This window comes from Pan paniscus, chromosome 23 (assembly GCF_029289425.2).
Source record: "Pan paniscus chromosome 23, NHGRI_mPanPan1-v2.0_pri, whole genome shotgun sequence".
Taxonomy (NCBI): Eukaryota; Metazoa; Chordata; class Mammalia; order Primates; family Hominidae; genus Pan; species Pan paniscus.
Window position 1 is genome coordinate 10,625,596 of NC_085927.1, and position 25,031 is coordinate 10,650,626.

Below are 25,031 nucleotides of genomic sequence, written 5' to 3' on the forward strand. Positions count from 1 at the left end.
TTCCATTCTATTCCATTCAGGTTGAATCCATTCCATTCCATTCCATTCCATTCCATTCGAGTTGATTCCAAGTCATTCCATTCCATTCCATTCCTTTCCATTCCATCCCACTCTATTCCTTTCGGGGTCATTCTATTCCATTCCATTCCATTCCATTCCAATTCTTTCGGTTTGATTCCATTCCATTCCGTTCCATTCCATTCCGTTCCATTCCATTTGGGTTAACTTCATTCCAATCCATTCCATTCCATTCAATTCCATTCCAATCGGGTTGATTCCATTCCTTTCCATTCCACTCCATTCCATTCCATTCCATTCCATTCCATTCGATTTGATTCCATTCCTTTCCATTCCATTGCATTCCATTCCATTCGTGTTGATTCCATTCCATTCCATTCCATTTGGGTTCATTCCATTCCATTGCATTCCATTCCATGCCATTCCATTCCATTCGGGTTGACTCCATTCCATTCCATTCCATTCCATTCCATTCCATTCCTTTCGGGGTGATTCTATTCCATTCTATTCCATTTCATTCTATTCCATTCCATTACATTCGGGTTGATTCCATTCCATTCCATTCCATTCCATTCCATTCCATTCGTGTTGATTCCATTCCATTCAATTGCATTCCATTCCATTCCATTCGGGTTGATTCCATTCCATTCCATTCCATTCGGCTTGATTCCTTTCCATTCCATTCCATTCCATTCCATTCCATTCCATTCCATTCCGTTCGTGTTACATCCATTCCATTCCATTCCATTCCATTCCATTCCATTCCATTCGTGTTGATTCCATTCCATTCAATTGCATTCCATTCCATTCCATTCGGGTTGATTCCATTCCATTCCATTCCATTCGGGTTGATTCCATTCCATTCCATTCCATTCCATTCCATTCCATTCCATTCCATTCCGTTCGTGTTACATCCATTCCATTCCATTCCATTCCATTCCTTTCCATTCCATTCGGGTTGATTCCATTCCACTCCATTCCTTTCCATTCGGATTGATTCCATTCCATTCCATTCCATTCCATTCCTTTCCATTCCATTCCATTCGGGTTGATTCCATTCCATTCAATTCCATTCGCTTTGATTCCATTCCATTCCATTCCATTCCGTTCCATTCAGGTTGATTCCATTCCATATCTTTCCATTCCATTCCATTCCATTCCATTCGGGTTGATTCCATTCCTGTCCATTCCGTTCCATTCCATTCCACTCCATTCGGGTTGATTCCATTCCATTCCATTCATTCCATTCCATTCCATTCCATTCGTGTTGCTTCCATTCCATTCCATTCCATTCCATTTGGGTTGATTCCATTCCATTCCATTCGATTCCATTCGGATTGATTCCATTCCATTCCATTCCATTCCATTCCATTCCATTCCATTCGTGTTACATCCATTCCATTCCATTCCATTCGGGTTGATTCCATCCCATTCCATTCCTTTCCATTCGGGTTGTTTCCATTCCATTCCGTTCCATTACATTCCATTCCATTCCACTCCTTTCCATTCCATTCCATTCCATTCCATTCGGATTGATTCCATTCCATTCCATTCCATTCCATTTCATTCGGGTTGATTCCATTCCATTCCATTCCATTCCATTCGGATTGATTCCATTCCATTCCATTGCATTCCTTTCCATTAAATTCCATTCGTGTTGATTCCATTCCATTCCATTCCATTTGGGTTGATTCCATTGCATTCCATTTCATTCCATGTCATTCCATTCCATTCTATTCCATTCCGGTTGATTCCATTCCATTCCATTCCATTCCATTCCATTACATATGAATTGATTCCATTCCATTCCATTCCATTCGGCTGGATTCCATTCCATCCAATTCCATTCCATTCCATTCCATTCCATTCCATTCCATTCGTGTTACATCCATTCCATTCCATTCCATTCGGGTTGATTCCATCCCATTCCATTCCTTTCCATTCGGGTTGTTTCCATTCCATTCCATTCCATTCCATTCCATTCCATTCCATTCCATTCCATTCCATTCCATTCCTTTCGGGTTGATTCCATTCCATTCAATTCCATTCCATTCCATTCCATTCAAATCCATTCCTTTCTTTTTGGGTCGATTCTGTTCCATTCCATTCCATTCCATTGCATTCCATTCCTTTCGTGTTGATTCCATTCCGTTCAGTTCCATTCCATTCCATTCCATTCCATTCCATTGCATTCCACTCCATTCGGGTTGATTCCTTTCCATTCCATTGCATTTCATCCCATCCCGTTCGGGTTGATTCCATTCCAATCCATGCATATTGTTCCATTCCATTCCATTCCATGCCATTCGAGTTGATTCCATTCCATTCCATTCCATTCCATTCCATTACATTTCATTCCGGTTTATTCCATTCCATTCCATTCCATTCCATTCCATTGCATTGCATTCCATTCCATTCCATTCGGGTTGAATCCACTCCATTCCATTGCATTCCATTCCGTTCCATTCCATTCGTGTTGATTCCATTCCTTTCCATTACATTCCATTCCTTTCCCTTCCATTCGGGTTGATTCCATTCCCTTCCATTCCCCTCCCTTCCATTCCATTCGGGTTGATTACATTCCTTTCCATTCCATTCGGGTTGATTCCATTCCACTGCATCCCATTCCATTCGATTCCATTCGTCTTGATTCCTTTCCTTTCCATTGCATTCCATTCGGGTTGATTCCATTCCATTCCATTCCATTGCATTACATTCCATTCCTTTCGGGTCGATTATATTCCATTCCATTCCATTCCATTGCATTCCATTCCTTTCGTGTTGATTCCATTCCATTCCGTTCCATTCCATTCCATTCCATTCCATTGCATTCCACTCCATTCGGGTTGATTCCATTCCATTCGATTCAATTCTCGTTGATTCCACTCCATTCCATTCCGTTCCATTTGGGTTATTTCCATTCCATTAAATTCAATTCCACTCGAGTTGATTCCATTATATTCCATTCGGGTTGATTCAATTCCATTCCATTCCATTCCATTCGGGTTGATTCCATTCCATTCCATTCCATTCCATGCCATTCCATTCCATTCGGATTGATTCCAATCCATTCCATTCCATTCCGTTCCATTCCTTTCGGTTTGACTCCATTCCATTGCATTCCGTTCCATTCCATTCCATTCCATTCGTGTTGATTCCATTCCATTCCATTCCTTTCCATTCGGGTTGATTGCATTCCATTCCATTCCATTCCATTCCATTCCATTCCATTCCATTCCTTTCCATTCCATTCCAATCCATTCGGATTGATTCCATTCCATTCGATTCCATTCCATTCCATTCCTTTCCATTCCAATAGATTCGGGTTGATTCCATTCCATTCCATTCCATTCCATTCCACTCGTGTTGATTCCATTCCACTCCATTCCATTCCATTCCATTCGGGTTGATTCCATTCCATTCCATTCCATTCCATTCCATTCCATTCGGGTTGATTCCAATCCAGTCCATTCCATCCCATTCCATTCCATTCCATTCCATTCGTGTAGATTCCATTGCATTCCATTCCATTCCAATCCATTCCATTCCATGCCATTGCATTCCATTCCATTCGGGTTGATTCCATTCCATTCCATTCCATTCCATTTCATTCCATTCTTTTCGGTTCGATTGTGTCCCATTCCATTCCCTTCCATTGCATTCCATTCCTTTCGTGTTGTTTCCATTCCGTTCCATTCCATTCCATTCCATTCCATTCCATTCTATTCCAGTCCATTGCATTGCACTCCATTCGGGTTGATTCCATTCCATTCCACTGCATTCCATTCCATTCCGTTCGGGTTGATTCCATTCCATTCCATGCCATGTGATTCCATTCCATTCCATTCCATGCCATTCGAGTTGATTCCTTTCCATTCCATTCCATTCCATTCCATTCCATTACATTCCGGTTGATTCCATTTCATTCCATTCCATTCCATTCCATTCCATTCCATTCCGGTTGATTCCTCTCCATTCCATTGCATTCCATTCCGTTCCATTCCTTTCGTGTTGATTCCATTCCTTTCCATTCCAATCCTTTCCATTCACTTCCATTCGGGTTGATTCCATTCCCTTCCATTCCCCTCCATTCTATTCCATTCCGGTTGATTCCATTCCTTTCCATTCCATTCGGGTTGGTTCCATTCCATTGCATTCCATTCCATTCCATTCCGTTCCATTCCATTCCATTCGGGTTGATTCCATTCCATTCCATTCTATTCCATTCCATTCCATTAAATTCCATTCCATTCCATTCCATTCCATTCCATTAGGGTTGATTCCATTCCATTCCATTCCGTTCCATTCCATTCCATTCCATTCGGGTTGATTCCATTCCATTCCATTCCGTTCCATTCCATTCCATTCCATTCGGGTTGATTCCATTCCATTCCATTCCACTCCATTGCATTCCATTCCATTCCATTCTATTCCATTCGTGTTACATCCATTCCATTCCATTCCATTCCATTCCATTCCATTCGAGTTGATTCCAAGTCATTCCATTCCATTTCATTCCGTTACATTCCATTCCACTCTATTCCTTTCGAGGTTATTCTATTCCATTCCATTCCATTCCATTCCATTCCTTTCCATTCCATTCGGGTTGATTGCCTTCCATTCCGTTCCATTCCATTCCGTTCCATTCCATTTGGGTTAACTCCATTCCATTCCATTCCATTCCATTCCATTCCATTCGGGTTGATTCCATTCCTTTCCATTCCACTCCATTCCATGCCATTCCATTCCATTCGGATTGATTCCATTCCATTCCATTCCATTCCTTTCCATTCCGTTCCATCCCTTTCGGGTTGACTCCATTCCATTGCATTCCGTTCCATTCCATTCCATTCCATTCGGATTGATTCCTTTCCATTCCCTTCCATTCCATTCCATGCCATTGCATTCCATTCCATGCCATTCCATTCCATTCTATTCCATTCCATTCCATTCCATTCGTTTTGATTCCATTCCATTCCATTCCATTCCACTCCATTCCATGCCATTCCATTCCATTCTATTCCATTCAGGTTGAATCCATTCCATTCCATTCCATTCCATTCCATTCGAGTTGATTCCAAGTCATTCCATTCCATTCCATTCCTTTCCATTCCATCCCACTCTATTCCTTTCGGGGTCATTCTATTCCATTCCATTCCATTCCATTCCATTCCAATTCTTTCGGTTTGATTCCATTCCATTCCGTTCCATTCCATTCCGTTCCATTCCATTTGGGTTAACTTCATTCCAATCCATTCCATTCCATTCAATTCCATTCCAATCGGGTTGATTCCATTCCTTTCCATTCCACTCCATTCCATTCCATTCCATTCCATTCCATTCGATTTGATTCCATTCCTTTCCATTCCATTGCATTCCATTCCATTCGTGTTGATTCCATTCCATTCCATTCCATTTGGGTTCATTCCATTCCATTGCATTCCATTCCATGCCATTCCATTCCATTCGGGTTGACTCCATTCCATTCCATTCCATTCCATTCCATTCCTTTCGGGGTGATTCTATTCCATTCTATTCCATTTCATTCTATTCCATTCCATTACATTCGGGTTGATTCCATTCCATTCCATTCCATTCCATTCCATTCCATTCGTGTTGATTCCATTCCATTCAATTGCATTCCATTCCATTCCATTCGGGTTGATTCCATTCCATTCCATTCCATTCGGCTTGATTCCTTTCCATTCCATTCCATTCCATTGCATTCCATTCCTTTCGTGTTGATTCCATTCCGTTCAGTTCCATTCCATTCCATTCCATTCCATTCCATTGCATTCCACTCCATTCGGGTTGATTCCTTTCCATTCCATTGCATTTCATCCCATTCCGTTCGGGTTGATTCCATTCCAATCCATGCATATTGTTCCATTCCATTCCATTCCATGCCATTCGAGTTGATTCCATTCCATTCCATTCCATTCCATTCCATCACATTTCATTCCGGTTTATTCCATTCCATTCCATTCCATTCCATTCCATTGCATTGCATTCCATTCCATTCCATTCGGGTTGAATCCACTCCATTCCATTGCATTCCATTCCGTTCCATTCCATTCGTGTTGATTCCATTCCTTTCCATTACATTCCATTCCTTTCCCTTCCATTCGGGTTGATTCCATTCCCTTCCATTCCCCTCCCTTCCATTCCATTCGGGTTGATTACATTCCTTTCCATTCCATTCGGGTTGATTCCATTCCACTGCATCCCATTCCATTCGATTCCATTCGTCTTGATTCCTTTCCTTTCCATTGCATTCCATTCGGGTTGATTCCATTCCATTCCATTCCATTGCATTACATTCCATTCCTTTCGGGTCGATTATATTCCATTCCATTCCATTCCATTGCATTCCATTCCTTTCGTGTTGATTCCATTCCATTCCGTTCCATTCCATTCCATTCCATTCCATTGCATTCCACTCCATTCGGGTTGATTCCATTCCATTCGATTCAATTCTCGTTGATTCCACTCCATTCCATTCCGTTCCATTTGGGTTATTTCCATTCCATTAAATTCAATTCCACTCGAGTTGATTCCATTATATTCCATTCGGGTTGATTCAATTCCATTCCATTCCATTCCATTCGGGTTGATTCCATTCCATTCCATTCCATTCCATGCCATTCCATTCCATTCGGATTGATTCCAATCCATTCCATTCCATTCCGTTCCATTCCTTTCGGTTTGACTCCATTCCATTGCATTCCGTTCCATTCCATTCCATTCCATTCGTGTTGATTCCATTCCATTCCATTCCTTTCCATTCGGGTTGATTGCATTCCATTCCATTCCATTCCATTCCATTCCATTCCATTCCATTCCTTTCCATTCCATTCCAATCCATTCGGATTGATTCCATTCCATTCGATTCCATTCCATTCCATTCCTTTCCATTCCAATAGATTCGGGTTGATTCCATTCCATTCCATTCCATTCCATTCCACTCGTGTTGATTCCATTCCACTCCATTCCATTCCATTCCATTCGGGTTGATTCCATTCCATTCCATTCCATTGCATTCCATTCCATTCGGGTTGATTCCAATCCAGTCCATTCCATCCCATTCCATTCCATTCCATTCCATTCGTGTAGATTCCATTGCATTCCATTCCATTCCAATCCATTCCATTCCATGCCATTGCATTCCATTCCATTCGGGTTGATTCCATTCCATTCCATTCCATTCCATTTCATTCCATTCTTTTCGGTTCGATTGTGTTCCATTCCATTCCCTTCCATTGCATTCCATACCTTTCGTGTTGTTTCCATTCCGTTCCATTCCATTCCATTCCATTCCATTCCATTCTATTCCAGTCCATTGCATTGCACTCCATTCGGGTTGATTCCATTCCATTCCACTGCATTCCATTCCATTCCGTTAGGGTTGATTCCATTCCATTCCATGCCATGTGATTCCATTCCATTCCATTCCATGCCATTCGAGTTGATTCCTTTCCATTCCATTCCATTCCATTCCATTCCATTACATTCCGGTTGATTCCATTTCATTCCATTCCATTCCATTCCATTCCATTCCCTTCCGGTTGATTCCTCTCCATTCCATTGCATTCCATTCCGTTCCATTCCTTTCGTGTTGATTCCATTCCTTTCCATTCCAATCCTTTCCATTCACTTCCATTCGGGTTGATTCCATTCCCTTCCATTCCCCTCCATTCTATTCCATTCCGGTTGATTCCATTCCTTTCCATTCCATTCGGGTTGGTTCCATTCCATTGCATTCCATTCCATTCCATTCCGTTCCATTCCATTCCATTCGGGTTGATTCCATTCCATTCCATTCTATTCCATTCCATTCCATTAAATTCCATTCCATTCCATTCCATTCCATTCCATTAGGGTTGATTCCATTCCATTCCATTCCGTTCCATTCCATTCCATTCCATTCGGGTTGATTCCATTCCATTCCATTCCGTTCCATTCCATTCCATTCCATTCGGGTTGATTCCATTCCATTCTATTCCACTCCATTGCATTCCATTCCATTCCATTCTATTCCATTCGTGTTACATCCATTCCATTCCATTCCATTCCATTCCATTCCATTCGAGTTGATTCCAAGTCATTCCATTCCATTTCATTCCGTTACATTCCATTCCACTCTATTCCTTTCGAGGTTATTCTATTCCATTCCATTCCATTCCATTCCATTCCTTTCCATTCCATTCGGGTTGATTGCCTTCCATTCCGTTCCATTCCATTCCGTTCCATTCCATTTGGGTTAACTCCATTCCATTCCATTCCATTCCATTCCATTCCATTCGGGTTGATTCCATTCCTTTCCATTCCACTCCATTCCATGCCATTCCTTTCCATTCGGATTGATTCCATTCCATTCCATTCCATTCCTTTCCATTCCGTTCCATCCCTTTCGGGTTGACTCCATTCCATTGCATTCCATTCCATTCCATTCCATTCCATTCGGATTGATTCCTTTCCATTCCCTTCCATTCCATTCCATGCCATTGCATTCCATTCCATGCCATTCCATTCCATTCTATTCCATTCCATTCCATTCCATTCGTTTTGATTCCATTCCATTCCATTCCATTCCACTCCATTCCATGCCATTCCATTCCATTCTATTCCATTCAGGTTGAATCCATTCCATTCCATTCCATTCCATTCCATTCGAGTTGATTCCAAGTCATTCCATTCCATTCCATTCCTTTCCATTCCATCCCACTCTATTCCTTTCGGGGTCATTCTATTCCATTCCATTCCATTCCATTCCATTCCAATTCTTTCGGTTTGATTCCATTCCATTCCGTTCCATTCCATTCCGTTCCATTCCATTTGGGTTAACTTCATTCCAATCCATTCCATTCCATTCAATTCCATTCCAATTGGGTTGATTCCATTCCTTTCCATTCCACTCCATTCCATTCCATTCCATTCCATTCCATTCGATTTGATTCCATTCCTTTCCATTCCATTGCATTCCATTCCATTCATGTTGATTCCATTCCATTCCATTCCATTTGGGTTCATTCCATTCCATTGCATTCCATTCCATGCCATTCCATTCCATTCGGGTTGACTCCATTCCATTCCATTCCATTCCATTCCATTCCATTCCTTTCGGGGTGATTCTATTCCATTCTATTCCATTTCATTCTATTCCATTCCATTCCATTCGGGTTGATTCCATTCCATTCCATTCCATTCCATTCCATTCCATTCGTGTTGATTCCATTCCATTCAATTGCATTCCATTCCATTCCATTCGGGTTGATTCCATTCCATTCCATTCCATTCGGCTTGATTCCTTTCCATTCCATTCCATTCCATTGCATTCCATTCCTTTCGTGTTGATTCCATTCCGTTCAGTTCCATTCCATTCCATTCCATTCCACTCCATTCGTTTTGATTCCATTCCATTAAATTCCATTCCATTCGAGTTGATTCCATTCCATTCAATTCCATTCCACTCCATTCCATTCCATTCCATTTCATTCTCGTTGATTCCATTCCATTACATTCAATTCCATTCGGGTTATTTCCATTCCATTCCTTTCAATTCCACTCGGGGTCATTCCATTATATTCTATTCTGGTTGATTCCATTCCATTCCATTCCATTCCATTCGTGTTGATTCCATTGCCTTCCATTCCATTCCATTCCATTCCATTCCATTCCATTCCATTCCTTTCAGGTTGACTCCATTCCATTCCATTCCATTCCATACCATTATATTCCATTCGGGTTGATTCCATTCCATTCCATTCCATTCCATTCGGGTTGATTCCAAATCATTCTATTCCATTCCATTCCGTTCCATTCCATTCCACTCCATTCCTTTCGGGGTGATTCTATTCCATTCCATTCCATTCCATTCCATTCCATTCCATTCCATTCGGGTTGATTCCATTCCATTCCATTCCCTTCCACTCCATTCCATTCCATTCCATTCCATTTGGGTTAACTCCATTCCATTCCATTCCATTCCATTCCAATCGGGTTGATTCCATTCCATTCCATTCCATTCCATTCCATTCCATTCCATTCCTTTTGTGTTGATTGCATTCCATTCCATTCCATTCCATTCTATGCCATTCCATTTCAGTCGGGTTTTTTCCATTGCATTCCATTCCATTCCATTCCATTCCTTTCTGGGTGATTCTATTCCATTCTATTCCATTTCATTCTATTCCATTCCATTCCATTCGGGTTGATTCCATTCCATTCCATTCCACTCCATTCGGGTTGATTCCATTCCATTCAATTGCATTCCATTCCATTCCATTCTGGTTGATTTCATTCCATTCCATTCCATTCCATTCCATTCCATTCCATTCCATTCCATTTGATTCCATTCCATTCCATTCGGAATGATTCCATTCCATTCCATTCCATTCGGCTTGATTCCATTCCATTCCTTTCCATTCCATTCCATTCCATTCGTTTTGATTCCATTCCATTCCATTCCATTTCATTCGGGTTGATTCCATTCCATTCAATTCCATTCCAATCCATTCCATTTCATTCGATTCCTTTCTCGTTGATTCCATTCCATTCCATTCCATTCCATTCGGGTTGATTCCATTCCATTCCATTCCACTCCATTCGGGTTGATTCCATTCCATTCAATTGCATTCCATTCCATTCCATTCTGGTTGATTTCATTCCATTCCATTCCATTCCATTCCATTCCATTTGATTCCATTCCATTCCATTCGGAATGATTCCATTCCATTCCATTCCATTCGGCTTGATTCCATTCCATTCCTTTCCATTCCATTCCATTCCATTCGTTTTGATTCCATTCCATTCCATTCCATTTCATTCGGGTTGATTCCATTCCATTCAATTCCATTCCACTCCATTCCATTTCATTCGATTCCTTTCTCGTTGATTCCATTCCATTCCATTCCATTCCATACGGATTGATTCCATTCCATTCCATTCCATTCCGTTCCATTCCTTTCGGGTTGACTCCATTCCATTCCATTCCATTCCATTCCATTCCATTCCATTCGGGTTGATTCCATTCCATTCCATTCCATTCCATTCGTGTTACATTCATTCCATTCCAATCCATTCCATTCGGGTTGATTCCGTTCCAATCCATTCCATGCCATTCCATTCCATTCGGATTGATTCCATTCCATTCCTTTCCATTCCGTTCCATTCCTTTCGGGTTGACTCCATTCCATTGCATTCCGTTCCATTCCATTCCATTCCATTCGGGTTCATTCCATTCCATTCCATTCCATTCCATTCCATGCCATTCCATTCCATTCTATTGCATTCCATTCCATTCCATTCGGGTTGATTCCATTCCACTCAATTCCGTTCCATTCCATTCCATTCCATTCGTGTTGATTCCGTTCCATTCCATTCCACTCCATTCCATGCCATTCCATGCCATTCTATTCCATTCAGGTTGAATCCATTCCATTCCATTCCATTCCATTCCGTTCGAGTTGATTCCAAGTCATTCCATTCCATTCCATTCCGTTCCATTCCATTCCACACTATTCCTTTCGGGGTGATTCTATTCCATTCCATTCCATTCCATTCCATTTTGGTTGATTCCATTCCATTCTGTTCCATTCCATTCCGTTCCATTCCATTTGGGTTAACTCCATTCCATTGCATTCCATTCCATTCCATTCCATTCCATTCCATTCCATTCCAATCGGGTTGATTCCATTCCTTTCCATTCCACTCCATTCCATGCCATTCCATTACATTCGGATTGATTCCATTCCATTCCATTCCATTGCATTCCATTCCATTCGGGTTGATTCCATCCCATTCCATTCCTTTCCATTCGGGTTGTTTCCATTCCATTCCGTTCCATTACATTCCATTCCATTCCACTCCTTTCCATTCCATTCCATTCCATTCCATTCGGATTGATTCCATTCCATTCCATTCCATTCCATTTCATTCGGGTTGATTCCATTCCATTCCATTCCATTCCATTCGGATTGATTCCATTCCATTCCATTGCATTCCTTTCCATTAAATTCCATTCGTGTTGATTCCATTCCATTCCATTCCATTTGGGTTGATTCCATTGCATTCCATTTCATTCCATGTCATTCCATTCCATTCTATTCCATTCCGGTTGATTCCATTCCATTCCATTCCATTCCATTCCATTACATATGAATTGATTCCATTCCATTCCATTCCATTCGGCTGGATTCCATTCCATCCAATTCCATTCCATCCCATTCCATTCCATTCTATTGCATTCGTGTTGATTCCATTCCATTCCATTCCATTCCATTCCATTCCATTCCATTCCATTCCATTCCTTTCGGGTTGATTCCATTCCATTCAATTCCATTCCATTCCATTCCATTCAAATCCATTCCTTTCTTTTTGGGTCGATTCTGTTCCATTCCATTCCATTCCATTGCATTCCATTCCTTTCGTGTTGATTCCATTCCGTTCAGTTCCATTCCATTCCATTCCATTCCATTCCATTGCATTCCACTCCATTCGGGTTGATTCCTTTCCATTCCATTGCATTTCATCCCATCCCGTTCGGGTTGATTCCATTCCAATCCATGCATATTGTTCCATTCCATTCCATTCCATGCCATTCGAGTTGATTCCATTCCATTCCATTCCATTCCATTCCATTAAATTTCATTCCGGTTTATTCCATTCCATTCCATTCCATTCCATTCCATTGCATTGCATTCCATTCCATTCCATTCGGGTTGAATCCACTCCATTCCATTGCATTCCATTCCGTTCCATTCCATTCGTGTTGATTCCATTCCTTTCCATTACATTCCATTCCTTTCCCTTCCATTCGGGTTGATTCCATTCCCTTCCATTCCCCTCCCTTCCATTCCATTCGGGTTGATTACATTCCTTTCCATTCCATTCGGGTTGATTCCATTCCACTGCATCCCATTCCATTCGATTCCATTCGTCTTGATTCCTTTCCTTTCCATTGCATTCCATTCGGGTTGATTCCATTCCATTCCATTCCATTGCATTCCATTCCATTCCTTTCGGGTCGATTATATTCCATTCCATTCCATTCCATTGCATTCCATTCCTTTCGTGTTGATTCCATTCCATTCCGTTCCATTCCATTCCATTCCATTGCATTCCACTCCATTCGCGTTGATTCCATTCCATTCGATTCAATTCTCGTTGATTCCACTCCATTCCATTCCGTTCCATTTGGGTTATTTCCATTCCATTAAATTCAATTCCACTCGAGTTGATTCCATTATATTCCATTCGGGTTGATTCAATTCCATTCCATTCCATTCCATTCGGGTTGATTCCATTCCATTCCATTCCATTCCATGCCATTCCATTCCATTCGGATTGATTCCAATCCATTCCATTCCATTCCGTTCCATTCCTTTCGGTTTGACTCCATTCCATTGCATTCCGTTCCATTCCATTCCATTCCATTCGTGTTGATTCCATTCCATTCCATTCCTTTCCATTCGGGTTGATTGCATTCCATTCCATTCCATTCCATTCCATTCCTTTCCATTCCAATAGATTCGGGTTGATTCCATTCCATTCCATTCCATTCCATTCCACTCGTGTTGATTCCATTCCACTCCATTCCATTCCATTCCATTCGGGTTGATTCCATTCCATTCCATTCCATTCCATTCCATTCCATTCGGGTTGATTCCAATCCAGTCCATTCCATCCCATTCCATTCCATTCCATTCCATTCGTGTAGATTCCATTGCATTCCATTCCATTCCAATCCATTCCATTCCATGCCATTGCATTCCATTCCATTCGGGTTGATTCCATTCCATTCCATTCCATTCCATTTCATTCCATTCTTTTCGGTTCGATTGTGTTCCATTCCATTCCCTTCCATTGCATTCCATTCCTTTTGTGTTGTTTCCATTCCGTTCCATTCCATTCCATTCCATTCCATTCCATTCTATTCCAGTCCATTGCATTGCACTCCATTCGGGTTGATTCCATTCCATTCCACTGCATTCCATTCCATTCCGTTCGGGTTGATTCCATTCCATTCCATGCCATGTGATTCCATTCCATTCCATTCCATGCCATTCGAGTTGATTCCTTTCCATTCCATTCCATTCCATTCCATTCCATTACATTCTGGTTGATTCCATTTCATTCCATTCCATTCCATTCCATTCCATTCCATTCCGGTTGATTCCTCTCCATTCCATTGCATTCCATTCCGTTCCATTCCTTTCGTGTTGATTCCATTCCTTTCCATTCCAATCCTTTCCATTCACTTCCATTCGGGTTGATTCCATTCCCTTCCATTCCCCTCCATTCTATTCCATTCCGGTTGATTCCATTCCTTTCCATTCCATTCGGGTTGGTTCCATTCCATTGCATTCCATTCCATTCCATTCCGTTCCATTCCATTCCATTCGGGTTGATTCCATTCCATTCCATTCTATTCCATTCCATTCCATTAAATTCCATTCCATTCCATTCCATTCCATTCCATTAGGGTTGATTCCATTCCATTCCATTCCGTTCCATTCCATTCCATTCCATTCGGGTTGATTCCATTCCATTCCATTCCGTTCCATTCCATTCCATTCCATTCGGGTTGATTCCATTCCATTCCATTCCACTCCATTGCATTCCATTCCATTCCATTCTATTCCATTCGTGTTACATCCATTCCATTCCATTCCATTCCATTCCATTCCATTCGAGTTGATTCCAAGTCATTCCATTCCATTTCATTCCGTTACATTCCATTCCACTCTATTCCTTTCGAGGTTATTCTATTCCATTCCATTCCATTCCATTCCATTCCTTTCCATTCCATTCGGGTTGATTGCCTTCCATTCCGTTCCATTCCATTCCGTTCCATTCCATTTGGGTTAACTCCATTCCATTCCATTCCATTCCATTCCATTCCATTCGGGTTGATTCCATTCCTTTCCATTCCACTCCATTCCATGCCATTCCATTCCATTCGGATTGATTCCATTCCATTCCATTCCATTCCTTTCCATTCCGTTCCATCCCTTTCGGGTTGACTCCATTCCATTGCATTCCGTTCCATTCCATTCCATTCCATTCGGATTGATTCCTTTCCATTCCCTTCCATTCCATTCCATGCCATTGCATTCCATTCCATGCCATTCCATTCCATTCTATTCCATTCCATTCCATTCCATTCGTTTTGATTCCATTCCATTCCATTCCATTCCACGCCATTCCATGCCATTCCATTCCATTCTATTCCATTCAGGTTGAATCCATTCCATTCCATTCCATTCCATTCCATTCGAGTTGATTCCAAGTCATTCCATTCCATTCCATTCCTTTCCATTCCATCCCACTCTATTCCTTTCGGGGTCATTCTATTCCATTCCATTCCATTCCATTCCATTCCAATTCTTTCGGTTTGATTCCATTCCATTCCGTTCCATTCCATTCCGTTCCATTCCATTTGGGTTAACTTCATTCCAATCCATTCCATTCCATTCAATTCCATTCCAATCGGGTTGATTCCATTCCTTTCCATTCCACTCCATTCCATTCCATTCCATTCCATTCCATTCGATTTGATTCCATTCCTTTCCATTCCATTGCATTCCATTCCATTCGTGTTGATTCCATTCCATTCCATTCCATTTGGGTTCATTCCATTCCATTGCATTCCATTCCATGCCATTCCATTCCATTCGGGTTGACTCCATTCCATTCCATTCCATTCCATTCCATTCCTTTCGGGGTGATTCTATTCCATTCTATTCCATTTCATTCTATTCCATTCCATTACATTCGGGTTGATTCCATTCCATTCCATTCCATTCCATTCCATTCCATTCGTGTTGATTCCATTCCATTCAATTGCATTCCATTCCATTCCATTCGGGTTGATTCCATTCCATTCCATTCCATTCGGCTTGATTCCTTTCCATTCCATTCCATTCCATTGCATTCCATTCCTTTCGTGTTGATTCCATTCCGTTCAGTTCCATTCCATTCCATTCCATTTCATTCCATTGCATTCCACTCCATTCGGGTTGATTCCTTTCCATTCCATTGCATTTCATCCCATTCCGTTCGGGTTGATTCCATTCCAATCCATGCATATTGTTCCATTCCATTCCATTCCATGCCATTCGAGTTGATTCCATTCCATTCCATTCCATTCCATTCCATCACATTTCATTCCGGTTTATTCCATTCCATTCCATTCCATTCCATTCCATTGCATTGCATTCCATTCCATTCCATTCGGGTTGAATCCACTCCATTCCATTGCATTCCATTCCGTTCCATTCCATTCGTGTTGATTCCATTCCTTTCCATTACATTCCATTCCTTTCCCTTCCATTCGGGTTGATTCCATTCCCTTCCATTCCCCTCCCTTCCATTCCATTCGGGTTGATTACATTCCTTTCCATTCCATTCGGGTTGATTCCATTCCACTGCATCCCATTCCATTCGATTCCATTCGTCTTGATTCCTTTCCTTTCCATTGCATTCCATTCGGGTTGATTCCATTCCATTCCATTCCATTGCATTACATTCCATTCCTTTCGGGTCGATTATATTCCATTCCATTCCATTCCATTGCATTCCATTCCTTTCGTGTTGATTCCATTCCATTCCGTTCCATTCCATTCCATTCCATTCCATTGCATTCCACTCCATTCGGGTTGATTCCATTCCATTCGATTCAATTCTCGTTGATTCCACTCCATTCCATTCCGTTCCATTTGGGTTATTTCCATTCCATTAAATTCAATTCCACTCGAGTTGATTCCATTATATTCCATTCGGGTTGATTCAATTCCATTCCATTCCATTCCATTCGGGTTGATTCCATTCCATTCCATTCCATTCCATGCCATTCCATTCCATTCGGATTGATTCCAATCCATTCCATTCCATTCCGTTCCATTCCTTTCGGTTTGACTCCATTCCATTGCATTCCGTTCCATTCCATTCCATTCCATTCGTGTTGATTCCATTCCATTCCATTCCTTTCCATTCGGGTTGATTGCATTCCATTCCATTCCATTCCATTCCATTCCATTCCATTCCATTCCTTTCCATTCCATTCCAATCCATTCGGATTGATTCCATTCCATTCGATTCCATTCCATTCCATTCCTTTCCATTCCAATAGATTCGGGTTGATTCCATTCCATTCCATTCCATTCCATTCCACTCGTGTTGATTCCATTCCACTCCATTCCATTCCATTCCATTCGGGTTGATTCCATTCCATTCCATTCCATTCCATTCGGGTTGATTCCAATCCAGTCCATTCCATCCCATTCCATTCCATTCCATTCCATTCGTGTAGATTCCATTGCATTCCATTCCATTCCAATCCATTCCATTCCATGCCATTGCATTCCATTCCATTCGGGTTGATTCCATTCCATTCCATTCCATTCCATTTCATTCCATTCTTTTCGGTTCGATTGTGTTCCATTCCATTCCCTTCCATTGCATTCCATTCCTTTCGTGTTGTTTCCATTCCGTTCCATTCCATTCCATTCCATTCCATTCCATTCTATTCCAGTCCATTGCATTGCACTCCATTCGGGTTGATTCCATTCCATTCCACTGCATTCCATTCCATTCCGTTCGGGTTGATTCCATTCCATTCCATGCCATGTGATTCCATTCCATTCCATTCCATGCCATTCGAGTTGATTCCTTTCCATTCCATTCCATTCCATTCCATTCCATTACATTCCGGTTGATTCCATTTCATTCCATTCCATTCCATTCCATTCCATTCCATTCCGGTTGATTCCTCTCCATTCCATTGCATTCCATTCCGTTCCATTCCTTTCGTGTTGATTCCATTCCTTTCCATTCCAATCCTTTCCATTCACTTCCATTCGGGTTGATTCCATTCCCTTCCATTCCCCTCCATTCTATTCCATTCCGGTTGATTCCATTCCTTTCCATTCCATTCGGGTTGGTTCCATTCCATTGCATTCCATTCCATTCCATTCCGTTCCATTCCATTCCATTCGGGTTGATTCCATTCCATTCCATTCTATTCCATTCCATTCCATTAAATTCCATTCCATTCCATTCCATTCCATTCCATTAGGGTTGATTCCATTCCATTCCATTCCGTTCCATTCCATTCCATTCCATTCGGGTTGATTCCATTCCATTCCATTCCGTTCCATTCCATTCCATTCCATTCGGGTTGATTCCATTCCATTCCATTCCACTCCATTGCATTCCATTCCATTCCATTCTATTCCATTCGTGTTACATCCATTCCATTCCATTCCATTCCATTCCATTCCATTCGAGTTGATTCCAAGTCATTCCATTCCATTTCATTCCGTTACATTCCATTCCACTCTATTCCTTTCGAGGTTATTCTATTCCATTCCATTCCATTCCATTCCATTCCTTTCCATTCCATTCGGGTTGATTGCCTTCCATTCCGTTCCATTCCATTCCGTTCCATTCCATTTGGGTTAACTCCATTCCATTCCATTCCATTCCATTCCATTCCATTCGGGTTGATTCCATTCCTTTCCATTCCACTCCATTCCATGCCATTCCATTCCATTCGGATTGATTCCATTCCATTCCATTCCATTCCTTTCCATTCCGTTCCATCCCTTTCGGGTTGACTCCATTCCATTGCATTCCGTTCCATTCCATTCCATTCCATTCGGATTGATTCCTTTCCATTCCCTTCCATTCCATTCCATGCCATTGCATTCCATTCCATGCCATTCCATTCCATTCTATTCCATTCCATTCCATTCCATTCGTTTTGATTCCATTCCATTCCATTCCATTCCACGCCATTCCATGCCATTCCATTCCATTCTATTCCATTCAGGTTGAATCCATTCCATTCCATTCCATTCCATTCCATTCGAGTTGATTCCAAGTCATTCCATTCCATTCCATTCCTTTCCATTCCATCCCACTCTATTCCTTTCGGGGTCATTCTATTCCATTCCATTCCATTCCATTCCATTCCAATTCTTTCGGTTTGATTCCATTCCATTCCGTTCCATTCCATTCCGTTCCATTCCATTTGGGTTAACTTCATTCCAATCCATTCCATTCCATTCAATTCCATTCCAATCGGGTTGATTCCATTCCTTTCCATTCCACTCCATTCCATTCCATTCCATTCCATTCCATTCGATTTGATTCCATTCCTTTCCATTCCATTGCATTCCATTCCATTCGTGTTGATTCCATTCCATTCCATTCCATTTGGGTTCATTCCATTCCATTGCATTCCATTCCATGCCATTCCATTCCATTCGGGTTGACTCCATTCCATTCCATTCCATTCCATTCCATTCCATTCCTTTCGGGGTGATTCTATTCCATTCTATTCCATTTCATTCTATTCCATTCCATTACATTCGGGTTGATTCCATTCCATTCCATTCCATTCCATTCCATTCCATTCGTGTTGGTTCCATTCCATTCAATTGCATTCCATTCCATTCCATTCGGGTTGATTCCATTCCATTCCATTCCATTCGGCTTGATTCCTTTCCATTCCATTCCATTCCATTGCATTCCATTCCTTTCGTGTTGATTCCATTCCGTTCAGTTCCATTCCATTCCATTCCATTTCATTCCATTGCATTCCACTCCATTCGGGTTGATTCCTTTCCATTCCATTGCATTTCATCCCATTCCGTTCGGGTTGATTCCATTCCAATCCATGCATATTGTTCCATTCCATTCCATTCCATGCCATTCGAGTTGATTCCATTCCATTCCATTCCATTCCATTCCATCACATTTCATTCCGGTTTATTCCATTCCATTCCATTCCATTCCATTCCATTGCATTGCATTCCATTCCATTCCATTCGGGTTGAATCCACTCCATTCCATTGCATTCCATTCCGTTCCATTCCATTCGTGTTGATTCCATTCCTTTCCATTACATTCCATTCCTTTCCCTTCCATTCGGGTTGATTCCATTCCCTTCCATTCCCCTCCCTTCCATTCCATTCGGGTTGATTACATTCCTTTCCATTCCATTCGGGTTGATTCCATTCCACTGCATCCCATTCCATTCGATTCCATTCGTCTTGATTCCTTTCCTTTCCATTGCATTCCATTCGGGTTGATTCCATTCCATTCCATTCCATTGCATTACATTCCATTCCTTTCGGGTCGATTATATTCCATTCCATTCCATTCCATTGCATTCCATTCCTTTCGTGTTGATTCCATTCCATTCCGTTCCATTCCATTCCATTCCATTCCATTGCATTCCACTCCATTCGGGTTGATTCCATTCCATTCGATTCAATTCTCGTTGATTCCACTCCATTCCATTCCGTTCCATTTGGGTTATTTCCATTCCATTAAATTCAATTCCACTCGAGTTGATTCCATTATATTCCATTCGGGTTGATTCAATTCCATTCCATTCCATTCCATTCGGGTTGATTCCATTCCATTCCATTCCATTCCATGCCATTCCATTCCATTCGGATTGATTCCAATCCATTCCATTCCATTCCGTTCCATTCCTTTCGGTTTGACTCCATTCCATTGCATTCCGTTCCATTCCATTCCATTCCATTCGTGTTGATTCCATTCCATTCCATTCCTTTCCATTCGGGTTGATTGCATTCCATTCCATTCCATTCCATTCCATTCCATTCCATTCCTTTCCATTCCATTCCAATCCATTCGGATTGATTCCATTCCATTCGATTCCATTCCATTCCATTCCTTTCCATTCCAATAGATTCGGGTTGATTCCATTCCATTCCATTCCATTCCATTCCACTCGTGTTGATTCCATTCCACTCCATTCCATTCCATTCCATTCGGGTTGATTCCATTCCATTCCATTCCATTCCATTCCATTCCATTCGGGTTGATTCCAATCCAGTCCATTCCATCCCATTCCATTCCATTCCATTCCATTCGTGTAGATTCCATTGCATTCCATTCCATTCCAATCCATTCCATTCCATGCCATTGCATTCCATTCCATTCGGGTTGATTCCATTCCATTCCATTCCATTCCATTTCATTCCATTCTTTTCGGTTCGATTGTGTTCCATTCCATTCCCTTCCATTGCATTCCATTCCTTTCGTGTTGTTTCCATTCCGTTCCATTCCATTCCATTCCATTCCATTCCATTCTATTCCAGTCCATTGCATTGCACTCCATTCGGGTTGATTCCATTCCATTCCACTGCATTCCATTCCATTCCGTTCGGGTTGATTCCATTCCATTCCATGCCATGTGATTCCATTCCATTCCATTCCATGCCATTCGAGTTGATTCCTTTCCATTCCATTCCATTCCATTCCATTCCATTACATTCCGGTTGATTCCATTTCATTTCATTCCATTCCATTCCATTCCATTCCATTCCGGTTGATTCCTCTCCATTCCATTGCATTCCATTCCGTTCCATTCCTTTCGTGTTGATTCCATTCCTTTCCATTCCAATCCTTTCCATTCACTTCCATTCGGGTTGATTCCATTCCCTTCCATTCCCCTCCATTCTATTCCATTCCGGTTGATTCCATTCCTTTCCATTCCATTCGGGTTGGTTCCATTCCATTGCATTCCATTCCATTCCATTCCGTTCCATTCCATTCCATTCGGGTTGATTCCATTCCATTCCATTCTATTCCATTCCATTCCATTAAATTCCATTCCATTCCATTCCATTCCATTCCATTAGGGTTGATTCCATTCCATTCCATTCCGTTCCATTCCATTCCATTCCATTCGGGTTGATTCCATTCCATTCCATTCCGTTCCATTCCATTCCATTCCATTCGGGTTGATTCCATTCCATTCCATTCCACTCCATTGCATTCCATTCCATTCCATTCTATTCCATTCGTGTTACATCCATTCCATTCCATTCCATTCCATTCCATTCCATTCGAGTTGATTCCAAGTCATTCCATTCCATTTCATTCCGTTACATTCCATTCCACTCTATTCCTTTCGAGGTTATTCTATTCCATTCCATTCCATTCCATTCCATTCCTTTCCATTCCATTCGGGTTGATTGCCTTCCATTCCGTTCCATTCCATTCCGTTCCATTCCATTTGGGTTAACTCCATTCTATTCCATTCCATTCCATTCCATTCCATTCGGGTTGATTCCATTCCTTTCCATTCCACTCCATTCCATGCCATTCCTTTCCATTCGGATTGATTCCATTCCATTCCATTCCATTCCTTTCCATTCCGTTCCATCCCTTTCGGGTTGACTCCATTCCATTGCATTCCGTTCCATTCCATTCCATTCCATTCGGATTGATTCCTTTCCATTCCCTTCCATTCCATTCCATGCCATTGCATTCCATTCCATGCCATTCCATTCCATTCTATTCCATTCCATTCCATTCCATTCGTTTTGATTCCATTCCATTCCATTCCATTCCACTCCATTCCATGCCATTCCATTCCATTCTATTCCATTCAGGTTGAATCCATTCCATTCCATTCCATTCCATTCCATTCGAGTTGATTCCAAGTCATTCCATTCCATTCCATTCCTTTCCATTCCATCCCACTCTATTCCTTTCGGGGTCATTCTATTCCATTCCATTCCATTCCATTCCATTCCAATTCTTTCGGTTTGATTCCATTCCATTCCGTTCCATTCCATTCCGTTCCATTCCATTTGGGTTAACTTCATTCCAATCCATTCCATTCCATTCAATTCCATTCCAATCGGGTTGATTCCATTCCTTTCCATTCCACTCCATTCCATTCCATTCCATTCCATTCCATTCGATTTGATTCCATTCCTTTCCATTCCATTGCATTCCATTCCATTCATGTTGATTCCATTCCATTCCATTCCATTTGGGTTCATTCCATTCCATTGCATTCCATTCCATGCCATTCCATTCCATTCGGGTTGACTCCATTCCATTCCATTCCATTCCATTCCATTCCATTCCTTTCGGGGTGATTCTATTCCATTCTATTCCATTTCATTCTATTCCATTCCATTCCATTCGGGTTGATTCCATTCCATTCCATTCCATTCCATTCCATTCCATTCCATTCGTGTTGATTCCATTCCATTCAATTGCATTCCATTCCATTCCATTCGGGTTGATTCCATTCCATTCCATTCCATTCGGCTTGATTCCTTTCCATTCCATTCCATTCCATTGCATTCCATTCCTTTCGTGTTGATTCCATTCCGTTCAGTTCCATTCCATTCCATTCCATTCCATTCCATTCGTTTTGATTCCATTCCATTAAATTCCATTCCATTCGAGTTGATTCCATTCCATTCAATTCCATTCCACTCCATTCCATTCCATTCCATTTCATTCTCGTTGATTCCATTCCATTACATTCAATTCCATTCGGGTTATTTCCATTCCATTCCTTTCAATTCCACTCGGGGTCATTCCATTATATTCTATTCTGGTTGATTCCATTCCATTCCATTCCATTCCATTCGTGTTGATTCCATTGCATTCCATTCCATTCCATTCCATTCCATTCCATTCCATTCCATTCCTTTCAGGTTGACTCCATTCCATTCCATTCCATTCCATACCATTATATTCCATTCGGGTTGATTCCATTCCATTCCATTCCATTCCATTCGGGTTGATTCCAAATCATTCTATTCCATTCCATTCCGTTCCATTCCATTCCACTCCATTCCTTTCGGGGTGATTCTATTCCATTCCATTCCATTCCATTCCATTCCATTCCATTCCATTCCATGACATTCGGGTTGATTCCATTCCATTCCATTCCCTTCCACTCCATTCCATTCCATTCCATTCCATTTGGGTTAACTCCATTCCATTCCATTCCATTCCATTCCAATCGGGTTGATTCCATTCCATTCCATTCCATTCCATTCCATTCCATTCCATTCCTTTTGTGTTGATTGCATTCCATTCCATTCCATTCCATTCTATGCCATTCCATTTCAGTCGGGTTTTTTCCATTGCATTCCATTCCATTCCATTCCATTCCTTTCTGGGTGATTCTATTCCATTCTATTCCATTTCATTCTATTCCATTCCATTCCATTCGGGTTGATTCCATTCCATTCCATTCCACTCCATTCGGGTTGATTCCATTCCATTCAATTGCATTCCATTCCATTCCATTCTGGTTGATTTCATTCCATTCCATTCCATTCCATTCCATTCCATTCCATTTGATTCCATTCCATTCCATTCGGAATGATTCCATTCCATTCCATTCCATTCGGCTTGATTCCATTCCATTCCTTTCCATTCCATTCCATTCCATTCGTTTTGATTCCATTCCATTCCATTCCATTTCATTCGGGTTGATTCCATTCCATTCAATTCCATTCCAATCCATTCCATTTCATTCGATTCCTTTCTCGTTGATTCCATTCCATTCCATTCCATTCCATTCGGGTTGATTCCATTCCATTCCATTCCACTCCATTCGGGTTGATTCCATTCCATTCAATTGCATTCCATTCCATTCCATTCTGGTTGATTTCATTCCATTCCATTCCATTCCATTCCATTCCATTTGATTCCATTCCATTCCATTCGGAATGATTCCATTCCATTCCATTCCATTCGGCTTGATTCCATTCCATTCCTTTCCATTCCATTCCATTCCATTCGTTTTGATTCCATTCCATTCCATTCCATTTCATTCGGGTTGATTCCATTCCATTCAATTCCATTCCACTCCATTCCATTTCATTCGATTCCTTTCTCGTTGATTCCATTCCATTCCATTCCATTCCATACGGATTGATTCCATTCCATTCCATTCCATTCCGTTCCATTCCTTTCGGGTTGACTCCATTCCATTCCATTCCATTCCATTCCATTCCATTCCATTCGGGTTGATTCCATTCCATTCCATTCCATTCCATTCGTGTTACATTCATTCCATTCCAATCCATTCCATTCGGGTTGATTCCGTTCCAATCCATTCCATGCCATTCCATTCCATTCGGATTGATTCCATTCCATTCCTTTCCATTCCGTTCCATTCCTTTCGGGTTGACTCCATTCCATTGCATTCCGTT